Source organism: Ahaetulla prasina, chromosome 1 (assembly GCF_028640845.1).
Source record: "Ahaetulla prasina isolate Xishuangbanna chromosome 1, ASM2864084v1, whole genome shotgun sequence".
Taxonomy (NCBI): Eukaryota; Metazoa; Chordata; class Lepidosauria; order Squamata; family Colubridae; genus Ahaetulla; species Ahaetulla prasina.
This window is the reverse complement of record NC_080539.1, coordinates 205,116,760-205,137,487: the sequence shown is the minus strand read 5'-3', so window position 1 is coordinate 205,137,487 and position 20,728 is coordinate 205,116,760. Positions and strand designations below refer to the sequence as shown.

The 20,728-nt window shown below is 38.9% G+C and overlaps 1 protein-coding gene across 3 annotated transcripts in view; it reads left to right on the top strand.

The window, feature by feature from the left end:
• The first annotated feature begins 241 nt into the window (after positions 1-241).
• The window catches only part of MYO1B (myosin IB), a 143,104-nt gene continuing 122,617 nt past the window's right edge, over positions 242-20,728 (top strand). For all 3 annotated transcript variants that reach the window (XM_058188443.1, XM_058188433.1, XM_058188427.1), the window contains exon 1: positions 242-450. The gene's annotated coding sequence lies outside the window, so the exon portion shown is untranslated. The remainder of the gene's footprint in view (positions 451-20,728) is intronic.

Sequence of the window (20,728 nt, the reverse complement as noted above, 5' to 3'; positions counted from 1 at the left end):
GGACGCCACTCGCATCTCGTCCCCCCGTCCCGCATTAAAACTTTCGCGCGCTTAAAAGGCAGAGGCTGCTTCAGGGCGCCGCTGGGGGTCGCTCGCCTCCCCTTCGCGCGAACCTCGCCTGCCGCAGCGGAGGTGTGGAGCTAAGGCGGCGGCGGCGGCGCGGCCCCGCCCCGAACCGGCCGACTCCCTACCGCGGGGTCATTACCACGCCCCCTGCTTCTGTGAGGCGGGGAGGGGCGTGGTCGTCCTTGCTGCAGGCTGAGTTCCTCGGGAGCAGGCTGCTTTTCGGAGGAAAAAGCCGGACGAATTCCAGCCTGAGAGCGCGAGCGCTGGCTGGAGTTGGGCAGCCCCAGGAGCTGTCCCGCTTTTTTTTTCCCCCCACCTTCTCCCGCTTGCTGGGGTCGAGAGGCGCATCTGGACGGAGGCGGGGGATTGCCTAGAACGAAAAAGGTGCGGAGAGGCGCCGTCCCGCTTGGGCTCCTTGGCCAGAGTTGGCTTTTGTGGTGTGGATGGTCTCGCGGGTATCCTTATCCTGCTTTTCTGCGCTCTCTTCCTTCAGGTGCTCCGAAGGAAGCGGGGCTGCCGGCGGCTTGCTCTCCCGGTTGCCAAAAAAGGGGCTGGGGAGATGGGGGTGGGGGACCGTGAGAGATGCATGGTGATGGGCACAGAGGGGCTTTGGGGTCGGAACTGGGGGATTTCAGGAAACCACTGGCCACAGAACGAAGATTTGGCGCCAGAAACGGGGGGGGGGAGGAGGAGGAGGAGCAGGGACGATGTCTCCGAGCCTTCTGGGTTAAAGGTCTTGCTAAGAAGCAGCGCTGGCAAAGGAAGCTGCAGTGATTTAGGCAGGGACTTTTGGAATAACGAGGGGGATCGGCTTTGCAGAAGACGGGAAAGGAGGGGGGGTCTTGGGACTTTGAGGGGAGGAAGAGCAGGAGACCGCCAAGAAGACTGTCTTTATTCTGTGGTGCATGGACGACAATTAAACTGGTTGCGGACAGGAAGCAGGAGATGGAGTGGCATAAAAACCTTGCAGGGCTGGAGAATGGGCTTCAGGAATGCAAGATGGGACCAGGGAGAAAGAATGGGAATAAAGAATTGGGGACCAAAGAGGAGGGATAGGGGCTGAGTATATTGGGTGGTAGGGAAGAGGTAGGTGGTTTGGATATTGGAAGAGCAGGTGAGATCTGGAGGAACAATTTAGAGTGCATTTCCTGAATGTTTAAGTGAAGCTGGTGAAGAACCCTGTTGCAAGGATATACATTTTTCTGAGAGGAACGTTGCAAGCTGTTTATGATTTTCTCCAGGGAAAGTTGGATTTGGATTACAGTAGTTAGTTCTCTGGTGTCCTTCTCTTGCCTGCCTGGTCTTTGTTTAGTCTCAAGGACTCTATGTTTCTGTGTGTGTGTGTGTGTGTGTTCTGGCCTTTTGTGTGTGCGTGGTGCCTGCAGAGGGATTGAAACCAGATTCTAGGATTTCAGATTTCAGTCTGTTAAGCCCTGAAGCGACTTAGGGTGTGCTTCCAATTTTTGATCCTTAAGAATTGCTTTGTTCAGGATATCTGTGCTTGATTGGGGATTTGTTTTAGTAAAATCCAGAGGTAACAATTTAGTTGCAACAAGTTCTCTGTTGGCTGAGCTGTAACATGGCAGTGAATAAAGTTGCTGGTGCTTGCGGACTCTGTATTCTGCCTCTGTTTTTAACTGTGATTATCAACTTGTTTGCAAACAGAAACTCCATTCAGTAAATAGCTGTTCACAATGACTTCTGCAAGCTTATCCTTGAATGGGAGTGCAATTGTGACAAAAGACTTACCTGTTTTTCTGTGACTCTTCCAGAAGTTCAAGCCTTTTCCTTAAGAAAGCAAATATATAATTTCTTCCTATTGCCTTCTTCATTGTATTCAGAGATACACATACCTCTAAAGCACAGCTTTTTTTACACAGCCCACTGTAGGATCAGTTCTATTCGTTATCTGAGAAAGGGTGGTTAGCCCAGATGTGAGGGGATGTCTGTCAAAAGGAATTGAGGGGGTCATTGTTCTTTAGTTGTGTAACACTGTCGTGAGATCATTTTTCAAGAGTCTCTCATTCTCTTCTTTCCATAGAAGAATTTAAAAGATTAAGACAAGCTTGCAATTAAGTCAGTAGAACTTACTTGTCCATCTGTTCACACTTGTGTCGTCATTTAGTCCATTCTGCCTTCCTGTAAGAGAATCAACTACTCTTCATTTTAGGATTTCACTAAAGACTATTATTTGTTGTAAGAACACTGCCAGATGATTTATAAGCAATTTGTTTCGTCAATCATGTCTAATCATGATCTGTATTACCTCCTTTAAATTGTTTCTGCTTGGAGCTCTGCCTGTTTTTTCCATTTCATCCAGTTGGCATCTTTTTGTCTTCCATAACTTAGTGGAAATTCATGGATTGAAATCTCTTGCCTCAGTATCTCAATCTAGGAATGTTGCAGACATCCTTGGGAAATGAATAAGGCAGTAATGAAACATTTCAGCTATATTTGTGACAAATTAGTAAAGGAGAGAAGTTGCAGAACTGGGAGAGTAAAGTAATCAAGAGAAGTGTATTTATTTATCATTTGTAAAGAGGATTTGTAGATGGGTCTTTGCTATTTATCTCATCACAACTGTGAAATGAGTTGGGCTGAGAAAGAGTGGCTGTCCAAATGCTAAATCAGCAAGCTGTACCAATTTGAACCAGCATCTCATTGATCCAAGTCTAGTACCTTAACAGCTATAGAATGGGTCTCAAATTCATCTTTCCCTTTGAGGGTAACTCATACATATTATAGATTAAATACGTTAGAAGTATGTGCCATTGAATTCAATAGAGCTTGTTCCTCTATAACTGTGCTTAAAATGACTGTTGAATGGATTGCAATTCATTACATTTTATCCTACTTTTTGTATACTCTATGAAGAGCATCTATCCTTCAAGCATTTATTGCTTAAAAAGTGATGACTAGTAATTGCATATTAAGCTGTAGTGTGATAAAATTTGGTTTAATATGGACTTTTCTTGTAAAAACAATATAAAAGAAATGTTACTGTCCAGAGAAGTTAACTTTTAAATTTTTTTTGGGGGGGGGGTAAGAGCTTCACAGTAGGTGGGGATGATACTATAAAGTTGTCATGCATAGGTGGGGCTAAATTTTCCAGTTTGTTTTTTAAAGCTTGTTAAGTGCACACACTGTGGATTACATAGTACATTTTATTTGCTTTCCCACCATTCTTCATTGATAAATAAATCTTCTGTTTATCACTACTATAATATTGGAGGAGGGTTCATAAGGCTACAAAAATGTGCTTGAAAGCTGCCTACTCTAATGTGCTTGAAAGTTGCCTACTCTAATTTTAAAGGAAAATGAATTGTGAAGTTATGTGTGAAATATTTGGTTTATATTACTGAATTACGTAATGCAATTTGAGTAATTAGTTGCATTTATAAAGAAGAGTTGCCAAAACGTATTAACTTATAGTTACATATGCATTAATATATAACCATCATATTGTTCATTTCTGAGGTAAGCAACTGTAGACAAAGCAAAGCTAAAGAGTAAGGTATAGTAACTCAGAACGATTGAAGCATAAAAGATCAGATCAGATCAGATGAGTCTGATCTTGCTAGCCTTTTGTAAAGCATTGCATGTACTTCAGGTCCTAAGGGTCAGAAAGGAGGTTGTATGGCCTGTTGAGCTGTCTCTGTTAATTGTTTTGTTTGGGTTTATGCTTAGTGACCATTGTAGGTTTTTAAAATTCTTTGCACCTTATGTATATATGCATGTATGTGTGTGTGCAAAAATATATATCTCTGTGTTTGTGTGCAGCTGCCCAGAGTTACACTTGCAAGTTGGGCAGTCATATAAAAGGAAGGAAGAAAGGAAGGAAAATTTAGTTCATACTAAATAACTCATTATATTTTTCTTATTTCTGCAAACCATTATTGCTTCCACAAAAATACACTGTTTTTTGTTCCTTAAAATCATTACCTTTCTCTTTTTGAAGATCTCATCAATACTACCCAGCCACAATTTCTGTCTTCTTTTTCTTGATTCATTCAGTTTGCCTTCATATATTAGCTCTCTGATTTGATTCTCATTCATTCTCACCATTAGGATCAGACTACTTCAACATCTTTTTTTTTCTACTGGCCACTCATTGTTTAATTCAATTTAGATTAATTTAGCAGCCATTCATTCTTGATACTATCTTTGTTTTACTGTGCATATTTCTCAAGCACCCCATTCCAACTGCATTCAGTTTTAAGTTTTTTCTGTTATAAAGTAAGTCTCATATTCAATACTATTTGAATACAAAAATATGCATGTTACCACGACATGTTTTTAAGATACATAACCATAAATACATTAAATAACCAAAGGATATTATAGCTTATCAAATATCCACTGCAAACTCCATGTAGGTGTCAGGAACGGCATTTGGCCAGTAAATACTCAGCTCCATTCAGTCTCCCAACTCTACCCTGAAACAAGGAATTACAGGGTCATAAAAAGAAAAAAAAAACCATATTCTTGTTGTACACCCTGAATGACATTGAAGCATTTGCTAAGAATATAATTTATTCATACCTTTGCTTTACACCCATTGTTATGCCATTCTTGTCATATTCAGCACTACCTTCAATTCCATGCTTGCACAGAAAAAAAATTACCATTCACTTTATCAGATGCTTTCTCTAAATCAACAATCATATAGTAGACTTACTTTCTCACATCCATCCATTTCTCATTTACTTGCTAAATAGCAAAAATCTGGCCTAAGCATTATCTACCTAGCGGAAAGTCTTACTGTATTTAGTGTGCAAATTTTGCTTTTTGGCATTTTTTTAAAATCTTGCAATCAGAATTTTGACCAACACTTTCCCAGGCTCCATTGACAAACTATTCCCTCTTAGTTTTCTGCGTTCAGTTCTGCTACCTTTGTATAGGAGAATAATAGTACCATTTTTCCAATCACCAGGCAAAGTATAGTCTTCACATGCTTGTTAAACAAGTTGCATAACCACCTTGTGAACAAAACACATCCATATTTTAACATTTCTCCAATTACACTTTCTATACGTTCAGTCATTCAGTTGTTCATCCTTATAGGATATGTGATTTTCTTTTCACAAACATTTAGATATCTATCTTAATTTTAATTTTTGATTTGTCATTATCATTTCTATTCAAATCCCTGATGGACACATTCTCAGTATTCTTTCACTTCAGTTTTACCCAAATAATCTCACTCCTTTGTTTATAATTTCATTCACTCAGCTGTGAATTCACTCCTTTTCACTCATGTCTTGCTTCTTTTAACCATTAGTTGCCTGCCTTCTCTACATTCTTTGCAATTATCCTTCTATATGCAAGAAATAAAGAGATAGTTTTAAAGAGTGATCCCTGTCAGCAATTTATTCCAGTGACAGTATAATGGGAAGGATGCATAGATCTTATAAACTATACATTACACAATTGATTGCCTTCACTGTTTATTTATTTTATAGGAATGAGCAGTTAATGTCCTTTAGCCTCAGCTCCTGAAGATCAGCTCCTCTAGATTAGCTTTCTGCTATGTTTTACTCTAAATATTATGGATTCACTTTTGTTCTGAGGCAGTTTTTTTTTAAATTTTATTTGCATTTATATCCAGCCCTTCTCCAAAGACTCAGGGCGGCTTACACTATGTTAGCAATAGTCTTCATTCTATGTGTATATTTATATACAAAGTCAACTTATTGCCCCCAACAACCTGGGTCCTCATTTTACCTACCTTATAAAGGATGGAAGGCTGAGTCAACCTTGGGCCTGGTGGGACTAGAACCTGCAGTAATTGCAGGCAGCTGCTGTTAATAACAGACTGCATTAGCAGTCTGAGCCACACAGTGACTGTTATTGTGTTCTGTAAAAAGCTGTTTCTCCTGAAATAGAGCATACAGTAAAGAAGGTAGTGTCTTCTTCATAGTATTGTAGATTGGAATGAGATTTTTAGATTATCAAGGCCAATACTTCTCTCAGTGTAGAAATCTAAATTTAAGCATTACTGTCTACCCTCCCCTAAAACATCCAAGAAGGGAACCATCTGTCCCAGTGATTGGAATATTGTCCAGTGGCTTTTCTTTTAGGATTTTCCCCCCAAAAAACCTCCCAATCAATAAGAATCTTATCTTTCTGTAACATAAATCCATTATTCCATATAATACACACTGGAAGAGGGAGGTGGGGGCTGGGGGAGATCTTGAATATCTGTGCAATACCTTTTCATATACTGGAAGAGTGCTAATTATTTGACAAATTAATGTCACCAAACTCACTCAGAGGTGACTTTGATCAGTTTACAACATTAAAAACCCACAACATGAAAACTTGTACCCTTTCCTACTATGGCAGCAGCAACATAGTTATTATATATCCCCACTCTGATCATCTTTTCTCAAGGTTAAACATCTTCAATCTCTCCTCATAGGACTTACTTTCTAATTCTCTGATTATCCTCGTTCAGTGGTGGGTTTCAAAAATATTTACTACCGGTTCTGTGGGTGTGGCTTGGTGGCTGTGGCTTGGTGGCTGTGGCTTGGCTTGGTGGGCGTGGCTTGGTGGGTATGGCTGTAAAATTCTGTAAAATCTCCATTCCCACCCCACTCCAGGCGAAGGTTACTGCAAAATCCACATTTCCTCTCAATCAGCTGGGAATTGGGAGGCAGAGAATAGATGGGGGCAGGGCCAGTCAGAATTTTTACTACCAGTTCTCTGAACTACTCAACATTTACACTACCAGTTCTCCAGAACTGGTCAGAACCTCGTGAAACCTACCTCTGCCCTCATTGCATTTCAGTAAACCTGTTCAAGTTTCTCTGAATCCTTCTTAGAGATATTTGATGTGTGACCTGAACTATAGCAGAATGCAACAGAAGAATAATTATTCCACACAATTTCAAAACAATACTTCTGTTGATACAGGCCAAAATTGCATTTGCCTTATCTAGCAGAAATGTCACACTAAGGACTCAAATTTGATTTGTGGTTGACTACTATTCCAAGATATTTTTCATAAACTATCTTGGAAGAGTAGTACAGGTATCCTGCATTTGATTTTTATTCCTAAATTAAGAACTTTGCATTTGTTTTGGTGAAGTTTCATCCTGTTGCTTTTAAGCTATTTTTGGGACCTGATATGTTCATTTTGAATTTTCTTTCTTTCTTATAGTATATTCACTGCCCTGTTCAATTTTGTATCATCTGCAAATTTAAAAAGTCCTTCAACCTCTTCCTTCAAATTGTTAGTAAAATATTAACACCCAATTTACCTTTTGACTTTTGAAAGCATGTTGTGAAAACTCTTTCAAAATGGGTAGGAACGGCTATTATATAAGATTTATATAAAAAACAATTCTGGACATATGAGCACATTTCTAAATAAAGTACCTGGCTGCAATCTCCTCCCATTTTTATGGGAACCCAGGGCATTAAAAAAATAAATAAAGGTGAAACTGGAATATGCCACATTCCCGCATCCACTCTTTTAAACAATAAGCCTGGCATTTACTTGAATATTTTAAAACATTCAAAACAGTATTCCATACACATACAGTGATCCTTGATTTACAACCATTCAGTTAGTGACCCTTTGTTGTGTCTGCGCCCCCCAAGCCGGCCCCCTGCCAGAAAGTGACTTGGAAAGTGAGGGGGAAGGGCCATCAGCAGGGGTGAAATGCTCCCAGATCGGACGGGATCGCGCGATCCGGTAGCGATGGCGGCTGCTGGTTCGGAGGACTGGTAGCAAAAATCCCTGGCCCCGCACCCATGCCTCTGCTGAGCCGCACCATCTGCAGAGGTGTTTTTTTTTTTAACTTTTAAAAGCCGGTTTTGCTTCAGCCGAAACAGGCCTTTAAAAGTAAAAAACAGCAGAACCTTACTTGTACTCTTACTTGTAGAAAATATGCATGGCTCTCTTTCCAGCCCGAAAGCAGTTTCAGTTTCAGCTAGACAGAATCAATCGCTCAGCTAATCTATTTTCTTGGTGATCAACTGGCTGGCTTTGCTGACTGAGGAACTCTGGGATTTGAAGTCCACAATAAAATAAAATAAAATAAAATAATAAAATAAAATATTTGTGCAGCTTTCTGAGATTTGGTGTGTTTCTGTAATGTTTCACTCTAACTATACAAACACACAAAATCTCAGAAAGCTGTATGTGGCATATTGTGTGTGTGTGTGTGTGTTAGTTGTGTGTGTGTGTGTAAAGTGTGAAAGTTGGTTTATGAGATTTTTGTTGCTGTGTGAAGTGTGAAGTGCAGCTGCTTTTACATTGTGTGTGAGTCAGTTGTGTTGTGTTGTGTGTGTGTAAAGTGTGAAAGTTGGTTTTTGAGCTTTTTGTGGCTGTGTGAAGTGTGAAGTGCAGTTGCTTTTATATTGTGTGTGAGTCAGTTGTGTTGTGTGTGTGTAAAGTGTGAAAGTTGGTTTTTGGTACCTCTTATTGTTTTTTTATACTTTGTTTATTATTTTTATTATTTATTGTTATTGGCCACGCCCACCAAGCCATCTGACCACCAAGGCACGCCCACCAATTAAGCCATGCCCACAGAACCGGTAGGGAAAATTTTTAGATTTCACCCCTGGCCATCAGGACTTACCTCAGGAGCACCGACTTCCCTGGCTCAGCTCCAGGAGCCAGAGGCAGGCCAGGTGGAGGAGATAACGAGGCCTCTATCCCCTGACTCTACCCCCCAGGCCACGCCTCCAGACCCAGCTGATGGCAATCAGGCCTGGCTGGACCCTAGGTTTCGTAGGCAGGAGAGGCGGGAACAACAGAAGCAGGGGTGGGGCAGGCCTAGGAAGTGCTGAGTCATGGAGCCACACCCCATAGGATATAAAACCAGCGAGGGCTGCTATGCCTCTTTGTAGCAAGCAAATCAACTGCTTAACTAGAGCTGAAGTACTGTTTGTTCCTGGGTGACTCATTGGCATCAAGGGAGATAACAGAGTCACCTGGCAGACGCTTGCTAGTTTGCTGCCAGAGCTGATAGTGCCGGCTAATTAAGCCATCGCTTGGACGGAGGTGAAGGGGGACAGAACACCCTTCAAAGTTCCATTGGCACTGAACTAAGTGACTTATGTAGTGCCTGCAATTTGATCATATGGCCACGGGGATGCTGCAAAACTCATAAGTGTGAAAACTGGTAAATTGTCACTTTTTTTACTAGTTTTTACACTTACAACTGTTGCAGCATCTCTATGGCCACATGATCAGAATTTGGGCATTTGGCGACTGGCATGTGTTTATGACAGTTGGACTGTTCCGGGGTCATATGATCACCATTAGTAACTTTCCCAGCCAGCTTCTGACAAGAAAAGTCAATGGGACAAGCTGGATTTACTTAACGACCGTGTGATTCATTTAACAATTGCAGTGATTTGCTTAGCTGCAGCAAAAAAATTTGTAAAATGGGGCAAAACTTACTTAATAACTGCCTTGCTTAGCAATGGAAATTTTGGGCTCAATTCTGGTCATAAATCAAGGATTACCTATATATGTATATTGAAGTCATGTTTTTTTTATTTATATAGAAGTATTTTGAATATAATGTCTTGTCTGGGCATTTCATTTTAAGCAGAAAAAAAACAGATACACTGATATATTAGCTTATTTATGATCATATTAATTCTATTAGCATACTTATAGTTATAAAGCAACATTCATATTTTACTTACACATAGCAATGCTCTTTCTTCATCTAATTTCTACCTCTTATCTCTAACCATTGATAAAACCTATTCCACGTCAAATAATACTCTGTATTTTCTTTATCTTTTAATTTCAATGTCTATCTATCCATCTCTGCACAGTCCAGTATTTTCCGAATTATATTTTCATCTGGATTACCTGTACTCTGTCAATTTTAATTTTTTATTCTGCAAGCATTTCTGTCATGGGCTACTGTGATGTTCCATCTTTTCTGCTTTTATAATTACAATCAGAATGAAATAATTGATTTTGGGGGAAAATTGAGATCCTGGAAATCATAATTTGTAGTAGCTGACCCTCAAGTTTATTTCTAGTTATACATTTTAAAATGACTTCCCCAGGAAAGTGTATACTTACAATGATTCTAGGACAAATGCATAGTCAATCAATTTCATGTTTCAAGTAATTTTTTTGTACATGGTATTTTATCCTATTTTCTGAGGAGTTAAAATGGTGTATTTTTGTGTGCTATGCCTAAAATAGTTATAATTTTATTATGACACGTGCATCTTCTATGCTGTCTTTTTTATATCTAACTTCTCTGTTATTGCTTAGTTAATTGTGCTTTAGGCTTTTTCAAAACAGACAAACCCAGAAATTTTAGAAGTTGCTGTATTATTTTTTTAACAATGGCAGTGCCACTTTCATACTTTTGCTTTGGATAATTTGTAGAGAAAAAGCACTTAAATATTTTGATGGAATGTTTCATGATTCGTTTAAACACTCTTCAAGTATTCATCTGAATTCTTGGAGGGCTTCACACTAGATAGGCAACAGAGTTATATCTTTAACCCTGTTCACTGATCTTCTCTTGCCTGTAGCTTGGCTATATTAAACTTTTTGTACTCACACAGTTTTAGGTAAGTATACATTCCTCTATGTAATCTGAGATCTAAATACACTCTTCCATATAATTTGAGCAAAGTATTGGATTGTATGGAGAACTATTCTTTCATTCAATGCAAGGTGAGTACACTACCCTGTCAGAACATTCAGCTCAACAGGTGGAAGTTGGGAGTTGTAAAGGGGAAGATTATTTTTTGCACAGATTGAAGTCCCTCAGATGTTCAGATAAAAGTGGAAGTGAACTAATCCAAAATATTTTATTCCAATCCATGTAGGAATAGCCCACTTCTCTTTTTGGGATTAAGTAGAGATGTACATTGGAAGACCTAAAGGGCCAATTAGGGGCAGATCATTATGAAAAAAAAAAGGATGATACAGTATGTTGTCACTAAGAGTTGACACTGACTTGACAGCACATAATCAGGGATGTGTAGCACTTTAAATTTTAAAAAACTGCTTTGGAGCACACAATGTTTCACACATAGCCTCTCTCTGCAAGTTGTAAAAAAACCCCAGCTGCTCTTTAGAGTTGCAAACAGATGCTTTCTGCATGCCCCTGCGAGTTCATGTATCCCTTTTGGGAATCAGATCTGAAGCACGACGCAGCCCTAGGACTAAGTTGCTCTTCGCAATTAAGGGTTCCTCATTTTTCATCTTGTGAAAGTGCAGCTGTTCTCGTAAAAATAACAAGAGATGGGGTATTCTACCCTTCTGAATCTTCTAACTGGACTAGCCATTTTGCTACAGTCACAACAAGTCTTACGCAGTAGGAGTCACTTTGACAGATTTCTTTTAAATGGTTTTAAAAGTCACCCATGGTAGCTGTGTAAAGATACCAGCTGCAGGGGTAGGAATAACAATGACATAGTTAACATAATGCGACATAACATAATATGAATAACAATAACAAAACATAGTTACTGACTTGGGATGTGGTGATACATGACTAGATAATTCTGTAATGAGCTCCAGATAGCAGAAGCAAGTGGCAGATAGCTACCTATTTCTAAGATCAATAGGATCTTCTTACGCCTTTGTTTGCTAATCAACACATGCAAAAATGCTAAAGGAATTTGTGGAGTGTTAAGCCTGCATTTTTAAAGTCATTGACTAAGTCCTAGCTATCAGTCCAATCTCTGGAAGGAAAGTGAGATAAGAAATACCACTGTGATCTTACTATATTCAGTTTATCATGCTGAAATATTCACTTCATTTCTATTCACATTCCTATAAATATTTCCTTTGAATACTTTATGCATAGCCTAGTGATGGTATGACAGTTGAGTGTTGTCAATTTGACTCTTATGCCATGTGGGATTGACTCATTAGTTCAAACATCTCATGTTAGCTGCAGATACTTGAATTTATCCCATTTTCAAGCATTCAAGAAACTTCTAAAATTGAAATGCCATCCATGATGTACATAGAATTGAACAGGAAAAATGCTTTTGAGTCACAAATAAGAATATTAAACAAGGGATATGAGATGCTACATTTCTGGTGGTCACTGAGAGTTTATCCTTGTACAGATTGATTTATGGCTAATTTCTGGTGAGATTTTAACTGAACTTCCCAGCTATCTCAGTTTTCCGTTCTCAGATATTCATCTTTTGGCACTGTTGGCAGTGAGTGATTTTATCTTATTAATAAAGGAAAGCCAGGTTGGTGGAATGGTTAAAGCTAGAACCCAGACATCATGAGTTCTAGTCCTGCCTTGGGCACAAAGCTAGTTGAGTAAATTTGGGGCAATCCCTCTCTCAGCCCCAGGAAGAAGGAGGCGAAGGCAAATCTGAGAAACCTTGCCAAGAAAACTCCATGGACTTTTCCAGGTAGTCTCCAAGAATCAGACGAGAAAAAACAACAACAAAAAGAGGAATTTAATTCTCCACCAATCTGCTCATTCATTGCACAATTCCTGATTACTGTATCTATGATTAGCAGGTGAGCTGTTTAAATGAGACTGTTGTCTGTCTTTGAAGAAGATTACATTTTCCCCATATATATATCTAATGTGAAGAAAGGGGAAAGAAGAGATACACAGCAATCAATTACAAATGGCTTACTCTGATTCTAGATTGCAGTTGTCATAGCCTAATTTTTCCGTATCATTTCTCCTTTACAAGTGTCCTTTACTAAGAAGCTTGTTTCTTTCTTTCTAAAAATTGTTCTGATGATTAAGGCATTTGGAAACCAGCCAAGCAAAACCCTTCTTGACCATAAGAACTATACTTTTCTGTAACACAGCCCAATTTTATAAAGCTAAGAATTGTTTGATATTGTAATAATAACATTATAAAGTAATATGAAATTGATGTCCTTTCTTTTTCTTATAAACATAGTAGAACTAGCATTGCTTTTAATAGTGCACCACTGTGCTGGTCTTTGACCATAATAAAGACTTGAGTTGATTTGAATAGTGCAATATTTTTTGTTTGCTTATTTGGGAAGGGTAGTAAAATACTCAGGGAACATGCGTCAGCTGATTCTAAATTTTAAATAGTAATCTTATGGCTTAATTATAAATACAAACCATCCCTGTGAATTTAGTGTATGGTGTGATCATTTTAGCTGAGTTAATCATGGATTGGTGAGTAATGAAAAAGCAGCCTTTACATTACATATTTCGTGGCTGAATTTTGCAAACCGTACTGTTACTCTAACCTAGTTTAATTTTGGGATTAGCCACTGTTTGCACTAACATTTTGTTTGTAATTCAGTTGTCATGAATGTGCAGGTAGGGATTTATTAGCAAAATTGCTCAAGTATCTGTGTACTTGAGCAAATTGATAATTGCTAGATAATTTTTATACATTTCCAGTGTTTCTCAATGTTGGCAATTTTAAGATATGTGGAACTCAACTCTCAGAATTCTGGGATATACCAATAAGAAATACTGATTTCTGAGCTGTTTTAATAAACTGTAGGAATAAAATAGAATACCATATTACAGTCTGTGACCATTATAGATAGATTTGTATGCTGTGATGTTTGCTGGGTATTATTTTCATCTGAAATAATACGGGAAGGGCAGAAGGAGCTTTTATTAATTTTTCAAATCATAGATTTAACTATCTGTTGAAAGAAAAATCTCAGTATTTAATATCGTATATTATCTTGTAGTAATGAGATCTAGCCTAAAAACACTGTAACTTAATGGTACAGATTGGCTGAAATGTCATAATTGGTGTACAGTCCTTGTCTTACTAGTCATGTTAGAATGACATCTAAAACTACATGTAAGAAGTAGAGCATATCTATCTTACCTTGAGGATTGGATGAACAGTCTTATTTTCAAGGCTTTCCAGAATACCATCAGAGTGAGAATCACAAAGATCTGGGGAGAGGGAGGGAGGGAGGCAGGGAAGGAGGGGAAATCTCATTCCAGAGACCATATGTATTTCTCTTCTGCAATAGGAATGCAAATGCAACCTTTGAAGGGCAGATCAAAAGCTAGATTGCCATTTAGCTTTAATCTTAAAATGTTGTAACTTAAACTTTACTATCTCCACAGTATCCTAAGAGGATAGCTGAAGAGCTCAAACCTTGTGGTGATTCTTTTCATACATATCTTAAATGTAACCATTGTTTAAGACTGAAAAAAACCTACAGAAACCATCAGATGAAGAGAATTGAAGTTTTGTACTTTTAATATCTGCAGGCATTAGTGTTATATCTTATGAAAATGGCTTTCGCACTCGCTCAGTAGAAGATAAAACTGGGGGAAAGATTTTTATCTGATGATTTGTAGCCACTAAAAGGCTGAATCTGCTTTAAATTATCATTCTGAAGATGTTCAACACCTTTACTCAACGTTCCTGAATGTTGATGGCTATGCTCTATTTTTGTTTTTGTTTGCGTTCGAATAAGAACTGTTCCACTATGACACTGAATTAGTTTAATGGGGTTTAAAGCAAAGCAGCTCATGTGTATTGATCTGATTGATCTTATTTTAGGTTAGTTTCCCCCCCCCCCCAGCCAGCTTAAGGAAACCCTTGCAACCCTTTGTTCTGGTCTGAACATTGCCACACAGATACTGTGGTAATTCTTGGATTTTTTTAAAGGCAAATTAAAAAAAAAAACACAAACACCACTGTATGGTGAATAAATACTGTTAATAATGTTAAAGCACACTTTGCCTGCAACATTTTTCTTATCAGTTCAAAATATTCTTCTGTAAAGCCTGAAGCCATCTGGCCATGTGATTTGACTGGGCTCATCCACTGACATGAAATATTTTTTTCAAAGAGGAGGAGGGAGACCCTTTGAAAAGTTTAATAGCCAAAATAACTACCTACTGCAGTGTTAATATAAAAAACATGCACATGGACTTGTAGAGCCTTAGAATTAATAGGAATCCATAAGGCCATTAAAGTTTTATTGCAGAAATCTAGGCTAAACAGTTCCAGAGACATAGCTGTCTTGCCTAAATTGAACACATTTATTTATTTTATTTATTTATTTATTATTTAAATTTGTATACCGCCCTTCTCCCGAAGGACTCAGGGCGGTTCACAGCCAAGTAAAAATACAATACTATAAATACAAATTAAAATACAGTTAAAAAACTTATTAAAATTGGCCAGAATTAAAATTTAGAACTAAAACCCATTAAAACCCATTAAAACACTAACCCAGTCCAGCGCAGATGAATAAGTAGGTTTTAAGCTCGCGGGGAAAGGTCGGGAGGTCCGGAAGTTGACGAAGTCCTGGGGGGAGTTCGTTCCAGAGGGCGGGAGCCCCCACAGAGAAGGCCCTTCCCCTGGGTGTCGCCAGACGACACTGTCGCGCCGATGGCACCCTGAGGAGCCCCTCTCTGTGAGAGTAACATCTAATGTTAGGAAGTTTTTTTTTCTAATATTCAATTGGAATCCATCATTCTGTGGTCCTGCATTCAAACAACATAGAACACAATTGGAAATTCTATATGATTTCCTTTCAGGTATCCTGTATATAAACATATCCTTTAGAATAGAATAGAATAGAATTTTATTGGCCATTATTGGCCATATATTTATTGGCCATTTATTGGCCATTATTATTAGTGTTTCTTCATGGGATTTAATATAATTTTTTGATCATCTATATTGTCCTTTTCTGAATTTTTTTCAGTTTCTCCGAATCTTTTAAAAAAATATAGTATTGATCACATTACTTTAAATGGTATCTGACCAAAGTAGAATAGATTGGAACTATAATGTAGTAAAACTACAATTTACTGGAGCATAATGCAGTTGGTTTGAATTTAATGGATCACATTTCTGCTGTAGTTAGTATCTTTGTCATCATGACAGCCTCCCTTTTATGGAACTTGGAGCCTACATTGACTCATGTTGCTGAAAAATATTGACACCACCTATAACCACGTTGTGGTTGGAAATAAATAACTTTACTTATGGTGACTTTATAGGCAAATACTCACCATGCTACCCTGTCAAGCACAGCTTCTTTCAATTGTTGGATGTTCAACTTTGCGCCAGATTTAATGTTTGATAATTAAAACAGTGAAAGGTTGAATGTCCATTATAACCTTATTTTCTAAAGCCATAGTAAATAAGGTTATAAGGGACATTCAACCTTTCACTGTTTTAATGATCTCTTGTGGGCAAGAAGAGTCCAATTTAAGATCAGCCCTTTGTTTCAGATTTATATTTCCTAGAGCAGGGGTCCCCAACCTTTCGGACCTCAGGGACCACTAATTCATAATTTTAAATCCTGTGGACCACTAATATGATTTGCCTAATGACCGGCTGGGTGGGTGTGGGTAGGTGGTCATGTGACTGGGTGGGTGTAGCCAACTCGATGTCACGTCGAGATGCGCCTCGCCAGCCTGTACTCGCCCGTCCCCTGTCAGCCATTCCTCGCCTCCCCACCTGGGCTCCTTAGGCCCCCTACAGGAAGCAGTTGTTGGAGTTAAACGGCCACCATGAGAAAGAGGTCGCAAAATAGCTCAGTTCAAATTGGATCTGGCCGAGAAGGAGGCACAGCAGAAGCACCTCACTGAGGACTATGAGCATAGGCTTTCCAAGCAGAGAGAAGACCTGCGGGAATGCAAGGTACCTGAAGGCTCAGTGGGCTGAGATGATCAGCCAGTTTCAGGCCATGATGCAGTCCCACTAGAAAAGGGCCCTCCGGTTCTTTGCCACCAGCTGCACTTCCCTCCAGCCTTCTCCCAAAGCCCCACACCAGGAGGTCGAAACAGACCCCAAGTCGGAATTTCTGTCCCCCTCCAACTCACACAAAAAGACCCCGAAAGACTCTCTGCAGCAACTCAAACGTTCATTGCACGTATCTGGCCCAAGGGCCATAGTTTGAGGACTCATGATTTAGTGCAATATAAAAAACAAATAATTTTTCTGCGGACCACCAAAATGTTCTCGCAGACCACCAGTAGTCCACGGACCACCAGTTGGTGACCACTGTCCTAGCGTTTCATTTCAGTGTAAGAGGACCTCCACTATTCCACTGTTATTTTGGCAGGGACAACTATTGAAGGATCCATCTAAGGCTTGCAAAGGACCTAGAACCTTAAATAGTTCAAAGAGAGAGTTTCATATGTGCATATTGCACACACTTCCAGATTTTTTGCAGAGCCCATACTCTACAAAATGCATGTAGCTTGGCTGAGCGTGGGAATGGGTACAACATTTGACCCATCTTAATTGCTATGGTTCTAATGTATTGTAAGATAGGATTTTATTGAAGAAGAACAGCATCCCAAAAAACATGTAATGTTCCCACTGCCAGGAAGCAGAGTTTGTAAAAATACAAATTTAGGAGAAAAATATGAAACATATTTTGGTGACTTGCATATTCTTTGCATATCTGTGGCTTGCAGTACTGAATGCAAATCTATTTAGTGCATCATTAACAGAAACCAACAAGATATATAGCACAAAATATTTTATCCTGATCCGAACAAATGTGTGTTAGGGGAACACATTTCTCTGATTTTACATTTACTAATCATGGGTTGAATTTAGAGTAAGTTACTTCTATTTTATTCCCACTGAGTGAGTGCATAGATGAAATTCTGAATTGATTCCTGTGCTGTTCCATATTATTATTATTATTATTATTATTATTATTATTATTATTATTATTATTATTATTATTATTATTATTATTATTATTATTATTATTATTATTTATTGGATTTCTAGACCGCCCTTCTCCCGAAGGACTCAGGGCGGTGTACAGCCAGGATAAAACATAAACAATATACAATTAAAAACTAAATTAAGAAACTTTTATACAATTGGCCGAAAAATTAAAATATTTAAAATCTAAAAACCCCAGTTTAAAACATGAATAAAATTTAGAATTTAAAAATTTAAGCAATTTAAGAAAAAACTTAAGCCAGCCCCGCGCGAATGAACAAATGTGTTTTCAATTCGCGGCGAAAGGTCCGAAGGTCAGGTATTTGGCGTAAACCAGGGGGAAGTTCATTCCAGAGAGTAGGAGCCCCCACAGAGAAGGATCTTCCCCTGGGGGCCGCCAGCCGACATTGTTTGGCGGATGGCACCCTGAGAAGTCCCTCTCTGTGTAAGCGTTAATATGTCAATGCTGTATGTTTTTCTTTGCTGTACAAACGATTTTTCATTGAGAAAGACATCTGTGATTCATTGAAGAATCAGTTATGACATAAATATTAATTGTCTCACCAATACCCACAAATCTGTGTCATACCAACAAAGTAAAATATATGAACCCAATTACTCCTGTACTTCACTTCCCTTTAGTTGGCATTTCATTATTCTTTTCCTGCACTACAGTATGTTTGGATAAATACTAGACCCTATGCAGAGCATAAATTGAAGCACTTTGAAATGCCCTCAGGGTCTCTATTCAAAAATGAAGTGATTTTAGGGCATGCACACACATGATTATTATTGAATAGAAACCAAAGGGATGCTTTCCTTGTTGAATGATTTATACACCTATATGTGACCTATATGTCATTTCTTTGTATCAAAATAAAATTCAGGTACCTGATGAAGTATAAATGTATTATAAATAGAAACAATAATAAATATAGTCTTAAGATGCAGTGAAACTAATTTTACTCCTGTAAACAAGCCTATCTCTCATTGAAAAATTAATGCCCTTGTGAGATGTGAATATTATGGATTTTTGTAAGGGCAGATTTGTGGATTTCTTTAAAAGTATAAAATAAGATTCACACGTTTTAAGATTAAATATTCCAATATGAATACTTACTGTAAATTATATATATATGGTCTAATAATTTGTTGTTTTTTTCTGAAGCTGAATTGAAAGAACAGCTAAAAATACAACTAGATCAGGGGTGTCAAACTCAAGGCCTGCGGGCCGGATTCGGCCCACGGGGTGCTTAGATCTGGCCTGCAGGGCCGCCCTGGAAACAGCGAAGGATCGACCCATGGTGCCTCTGCCATCTAAAACAGAGCTCAGGGAGGCTGCGCACAGCCCGCCCAGGCTCCATTTTCACTGGCAGAGGGCCACAGGAGACCACCACAACTGAAAACAGAGCTTCGATGAGTGACGTCAAGATGGCCACGCTCACCCTGGCTACGGCCAACCCAGCCACACCATCACCCAGGCCCCCCAAGGTCAAACAACCCTGATGTGGCCCTCATCATCATGTAGAAATTAATGCTTTCTTGGGGGCTCTGTTTGGAAACTTAGTTAATTTTCTGCTTTTTGATAATACTGTTTCCGAAAGATGCCCTATGTAGGAGCCACCGGGACTTTAGAATACTACATATGTAATTGCTGTTTGCTGAAAATATTTATCTGGTGCACTAAGTTCCTGACTCTGAGGAAACATCCTTTTTTCCTTAAAGTTTTGGTGCTTGTTCTGAAATAACTGTGATGGATAAAGAAGGATTTCTGTGCCTTGATAGCTGCACCAGTGGTGGCTCTCCAGGCTGAGTGTCAGGACAGTATCCTGCCTCTTTGCCTACTAGTTCATACTAGATGTGATTGATACCAATAATGGATTGAAATTCAGTATAATTGTTACAAAGCAAATGAAGAGAAGAGGGGAAGGTGACCAAAAGAAAAGTGGGATTTGCTGTTCACTTGTAAGCAAGATCACATCAAATACCTCTACAATTAGCACAGGGGCCCCCCAAGGCTGTGTGCTCTCCCCACTTCTCTTCTCTCTGTATACCAATGACTGCATCTCCAATGATTCATCTGTTAAGCTACTGAAGTTCGCAGATGACACAACAGTGATTGGTCTCATTCGAGACTATGATGAATCCGCATATAGACGAGAGGTCGAACGACTAGCCTTGTGGTGCAACCAAAACAATCTGGAACTGAACACACTCAAAACTGTAGAAATGGTGGTAGACTTTAGGAGAAACCCTTCCATACTTCCACCTCTCACAATACTAGACAACACAGTATCAACAGTAGAAACCTTGAAATTTCTAGGTTCTATCATATCGCAAGATCTAAAATGGACAGCTAACATCAAAAACATCATTAAAAAAGGACAACAAAGAATGTTCTTTCTGCGCCAACTCAGTAAGCTCAAACTGCCCAAGGAGCTGCTGATTCAGTTCTACAGAGGAATTATTGAGTCTGTCATTTGCACCTCTATAACTGTCTGGTTCGGTTCTGCAACCCAACAAGAAAAACAGACTTCAGAGGATAATTAGAACTACAGAAAAAATAATTGCTACCAACCTGCCTTCCATTGAGGACCTGTATACTGCACGAATCAAGAAGAGGGCCGTGAAAATATTTACAGACCCCTCGCATCCTGGACATAAACTGTTTCAACTCCTACCCTCAAAACGACGTTATAGAGCACTGCACACCAGAACAACTAGACACAAGAACAGTTTTTTCCCGAAGGCCATCACTCTGCTAAACAAATAATTCCATCAACACTGTCAGACTATTTACTGAATCTGCACTACTATTAATCGTTTCATAGTTCCCATCACCAATCTCTTTCCACTTATGACTGTATGACTATAACTTGTTGCTGGCAATCCTTATGATTTATATTGATATATTGACCATCAATTGTGTTGTAAATGTTGTACCTTGATGAACGTATCTTTTCTTTTATGTACACTGAGAGCATATGCACCAAGACAAATTCCTTGTGTGTCCAATCAC